This window comes from Heliangelus exortis, chromosome 2 (assembly GCF_036169615.1).
Source record: "Heliangelus exortis chromosome 2, bHelExo1.hap1, whole genome shotgun sequence".
Classification (NCBI taxonomy): domain Eukaryota; kingdom Metazoa; phylum Chordata; class Aves; order Apodiformes; family Trochilidae; genus Heliangelus; species Heliangelus exortis.
This window is the reverse complement of record NC_092423.1, coordinates 40,753,119-40,758,869: the sequence shown is the minus strand read 5'-3', so window position 1 is coordinate 40,758,869 and position 5,751 is coordinate 40,753,119.

Below are 5,751 nucleotides of genomic sequence, written 5' to 3'. Positions count from 1 at the left end.
GAAAACTTGGGATGCCAGGGATGTTTTGAACCACAATTCACGACTCAAACTTTACGTCCATTAGCACCAAAGGCACAAATATAAAACATGATACAAAAAAAAAAGGCAACAGTTTTATTAAGAAAAAAAATAAGGAAAAAAAAATAGAAATCAAGCCACATGAAAAGGGTATTTGGACTCTGAAAACAAGCAGCAAGAAAGCCTTAATTCAAGATGTTAAAATAGCTCTCCATGAGAAGAAATCAGAAGGACCTCTAGTAAACTGTACAGGAGGGAGTATCCTGGAAATTCTTCAAACACAAGGAAACTGCTCGGATCAAATTCCCCTTGTGCTCTCGCACAGTTCAGAAGGACTGACAAAAAATAGGACAAGGCATCCTTGCTCAGAAGAAACGTCTGGCACCCAGTAAAAGCATGCTCCTAAAAAAGACCAGCTAAAAATGTGCCAGTCAAAAACAGAATAATGATTTCAGTAAGTCTAAGTACTCCCACTGCTCTGGGAGTACATGGAAATAAACATTTGATCTCCTTAATGCATACAGTAAGGCACCCAGGCTAATGTGGTGATAAGACAGTTTTCTCCATGAAGTTTATGCCTCCTGCAAGCATCAATGCTCTGACTTGCCCTGGTGCTCCTTCTGGCACACCACAGTTAAAATTCCTATATGTGACTGTACGGCAAAAAAAAATGGGATGAATGCAAAATAGCTTTGAGGTTGTTTGGAAAGCAACATCTGGGATGGGTTAAGATGAAAAGGATCAGAAACATCACAATTTGGAAAGTATTTTGCCACCTTGTTAGATAATCTAATGGATAATGCAGTCCATTTCAAAAAGTAGAGCCTGCTGACAATCCCTGGTTTAATAGTCTCCTCAACTAAGCATCTATTTTAGTCTTTAAAGTCATATTTCCACCTGTCCAGTAGTGTCTGATCTGAGTGCCTGTCATCGATCTTTTTGCTCTCTGCTGTGACACATTGGCTCATATTTCTCTAATTAACGGCGTATAAATTGATCACAAACTCAAGAGAACTGGTTTTAAAAGTGCTGCCTGTTAAATATATAATTAAGGCATCATCTGGGCAATCTTCCTTTCATGCCAAGTGTGCTAGCTCTTTCTCAGTCAATACCCATCATGAAGCCTGTTCCAGATCCCATGTCACAGGTTTCTGTTTGATTTGGTTGCTTCACCTGGGTTGCTGGCTCTACTCGTGACAGCAGTAGCATTTGCACACATCAGGCTTCTGCCCCTGCCCTGCCCCTAAAAGGACACAAGGCACTTGAGTCTTTCACTGCAGTACTGCCAGAAATAGGACTGAAAAAATGTTAAGTGCCTCAGTGGCTTTAAACATTCTGGAGAGGATCATTGTGCTTTTGAGGGCAGGTGGTTTGGTGTGGGAAACGGATTTCTCCTGAATTCTGTGGGAAGAGTACACAGCTCCCTTGGGAGCCCTCCTTTCACAGCAAAAGCTGTGCTGCAAATTGGCTTGAGATGTTCTCCACATCCAGCACAACCCTCCTCACGTCCAGCACAACCCTTCCTCTTCTCCCTCACGTCCCACAATAGCTTCCCCAGTTTCCCAAACATGCACAGGTTTCCCATAAAAGGCAGAGGCACTGCTGGCAAGAGGATGGGAAAAAGAAAGAAGGAGGAGGTCTTGTGTGCCGTGTTGCTTCATCTGAATGAATAAGATGTACAGGGAGATGGTCAATAGACCCAGGCTCACAGGAGTTTAGGAAGGATATCGAGGTCCTGGAGCAGGTCCAAAGGAGGGCAACCAGGCTGGTGAAGGGACTCAAGCACAGATCCTATGAGGAGAGGCTGAGGGAGCTGGGGCTGTTCAGCCTGGAGAAGAGGAGGCTCAGAGGAGACCTCATCACTCTCTACAACTCCCTGAAAGGAGGGGGTAGCCAGGTGGGGGTTGGTCTCTTTTCCCAGGCAACTCTCTGCAAGACAAGAGGGCACGGTCTCAAGTTGTGCCAGGGGAGGTTTAGGTTGGACATTAGAAAGAATTTCTTTACTGAGAGGGTGATCAAGCATTGGAATGGGCTGCCCCGGGAAGTGGTGGATTCTCCGTCCCTGGAGATATTTAAAAAGAGACTGGATGTGGCACTCAGTGCCATGGTCTGGTAACTGCAGCAGGAGTGGATCAAGGGTTGGACTTGATGATCTCTGAGGTCCCTTCCAACCCAGCCAATTCTATGATTCTATGAAGACACAAAACTGGAGTGGCAGATGCATTCATATTGTGGCAGCAGTTTCCTTTTGAGTCTCTCTCGTGACATAATGACATGCCACATACATTCAGATTCAAAACTTCAACTTTTTGTCTTGTGAATTGGAAAAAAGAAGACACAGGTGAACTGTTACCACTTATAGAGTGTATAACAAATTCTTAATGCCAAGTGGAATCAATCTCATCCCAATGCCAAAGTAACCGAGGAGCCTCCCCCCTGCTCAAAGAAGCACATGCCGAGAGAAAAGGATGCTGGAAATATTCTGAGTTTCTGTCTCCTTCTGACAAAAGGAGATGAACATGTCTGGTGTCTTTCTGAACCTGCACCAGAGAGTCAGGCCTTGCTAATCTACACTTCAGCATGATATGCTTATTACTTCAACTGCTTGATAGAAACATCTCTTCCACACTATGGATTAGAGATTATTGGATTAAGCAAACAATGTTCACTAAAGCATCTCAGGATATCCAGCTGTCCCACACCAGCCTGTTTAGCAGCATTAGCTGATAGCTGAAAATGTAATTAGATACACTTTAGAAACCACAATGGATATGACATTGTTTGTTCCAGGCCAATGGTTTCCCTGTCAAAGAAAGAAATAAAATGCACTTTAGAGACAAAGATAATCCTTTTCTATTTTTAACTCCAGTTTTTTAATTAAGAGATATCATTAAACTGTTAATGTTTGTAGAGTGTTTAGAAGAGACACAGTGTATTATGATCCTTCCATTTGTAAAAAAATGTTACAAGCTGCCTATTCAATAAATTTGGATAGAGTTTCTCAGATTTCACAAGGAACTGACTCTTTCCAGTCCTCATCTCAAAATTCTGAATAAGTTTTTCCCCTGAGATTTCACTGTTTTCTGCCAACCCTCCAAGATTCTGATACCTTAGAACTGAATTCTAGAACCCCTATATGTTTAATTTTTGTCATTTTGACATGTTCTATGGCCCTGTTCGATTACACACAGATATATGCACACACACATAATTGATAGCTGGAAGCAATAATCTCATTTTAGCTAAAGGCTTACATTTATTTTTAAGAGCACATAATCTAGAATTCTCATACATAACACACCAGTTCCTTTGGTAGAGTGGCAAATGCTCCCACCTGCCCTGGTGTCACATCTATTCCTCACTCATCATCAGTTTAGGAACAGCCAGCCCTTGCTCCCTCTCAAGCTGTTCACCTCATCTTGTGGCCTGAAGTTATGAAAACTTCCCTGAAGAAACTGTCCTCGTGGTACCTTGCCCCTCCTGGAGCATGGAGGTTCCCCACACCACAGATTACCCTCAGTCTGAAATCCCACTGAGGCTGTTGCAGGATTTGGGTATGCCTGACCCTTCGTTTCAGCCTGATCTGGACTCCTACATCACATTCAGTGCCTGCCTGTCTTACAGGCATCTCCCCTAACACAGTGACTAATGCTGCAGGACTCTCTTACTAGCACTACTAAACCAGCATGACTAATGCTCTAAACCAATGCTAACCATTAGGTAAAGTAACCCTGCCCACCCCTGGGGACAGTGCAGCACAGAGGACTGTCACACAAGTGGCACCAGTGTATTGAAGCCTTCGTGTGGCGCCCACCAGTGTAACAGGAACCAGAGGTAAATTCTCTGCTAAAAGGCAGCTCCCAGTGGAACAGAGGGTCAGGCCCTTGCTTTTAGCTCTCCTCACCGCAGTTCTTGCCAGCCAAAGAGCCACCCCTGGGCACAGCAAACTGAACTCCTTAACTCAGCAGACTAAGCACCCAGAACAGGAATGTACTCAATGTCCCAACACAGCCATTTTTCTGTATCCCAAGCAGAAAGCAGGGATCTTAAGATTGCTTTTGACCTGAAACTCAGTTTCAGCGCTACAGGTAAATTCTTTATACTGAAATCTGATATTACCCAGACGTATATGCATTTTTTTCAGTGTGCTACTAAGACAGCTGTACTAGTGTTAGCGTGGAGACAAACACATAACCACTTGGGAGAGGTTATCTGTGGTGCTTTATTTCGAGGCCCCGGGAACCAGGGTTACGCACCCAAATCTGGCTCCGAAGTCAGTCACAGAGCGCCCACAATTTACCCCGGAAAATTTCGCAATCTAATTACATATTCAACAGGTTACAGCATTTTCTAACATATATGCACGTGTAGATTGCTTCATCAGTGAATTGCAACACTGGCCCCTTCTGTGCTTGCGTGCCTCTCTTTGGTGGTCGTCGGGATGAAGTAAGTAGTCTTCCTCTCATGAAGTAAGACATCTTCCTCGCTGTGTCCTTTTCACCTTCCTTTTCTTGGTTAATGTCCAGCTGGTGTGTGATTACTTCCAAATACTACCAGCTTCTTTCTATCTCTACTCGACTAACTTTGACATGCAGAGTCTTATCCTTATCTCGCTACTTAAGTAAATGCTGAGTACATACAAGGTAAAACTTTTACATGTTTCCACAAAGTACCATTCTTTACAAGGTAAAACTTTCCACATTCCTGTGTTCTTCTACCTCTAATTCTAAAATAATCAATGCTGAAATAGTAAGATTTGGAATATATTTCTTTTACTTTCTTTCTATCCCAACACTAGGATTTGAAAGAACAGGCTACTGCTGTGGTGAGAGGTGGGTGTAGAATTCTCATTATTACTGTCTTTCAATAAAATCTGGAAAGTCAAGTGATAGCTGTGCCAGTGTTTTTATTTCCATGAAATAAAGAATGTGTTAAAATTACTACTTCCATTGAGGATTAATTATTAGATGATAGAACCACAGACCATCAGAGTACAAGGCCCATCTTATTAGTGCTTACTAAAAGGTATATGGTTATCATAAAACAGTAAATTCCTTTAGGTAACAGAACAAAGCCTCACTTCATTCCATGCCCAAGTCCCAGTCCCTTTGAGTCATGGTCTTAAGCTGGTCAATACCTTTTTATTTGCTGAATTAAAAATGGAAACATCATACAAACCTGCAAACACCTATCTTACACTAAGACAGATGTTTGGTTGTCACAACCCTATTCAAAAAGTGGATCTAAGCACGAAGTATTTTGGCCGGTGCATTATTTCTGGAAAAAGAGCGGATGCAGCCACCAAGAAGGGGCAGTGACTGCCTCTGCCTCACACCTTCCTCCCTCCTCAGCCCGGGCGAGCCTTAGAGAGGCCATGCCAGGCCAAGGAGCTCGGGTGGGAGCTGACACGGCCTCCCCCTGGCGCCTTGTGGCTTTTTGGCTTTTGCTCGCACACAGGCACAGCCAACACCCACCGGCCCCTCGCACCGAGCGCCCACGGACACGGCAGCAGCTCTCGAAACACGCACAAAACTCGGCCCAGGGGGCTGACAGGACTCAGGGCTTCCACAAAGAATCCCCCCAAACCCTCGCCAGATCGGATGGGACCGGATGGGATCGGATGGGATCGGATGGGACCACACTGCCCCGGCCGCTCCTCCCGCCGCCCCAGCCACGGCACAGCGCACGCGCTCCCAAGCCCCGCCCGTCTTTGTTACCCTGCGTGGGCGCCGC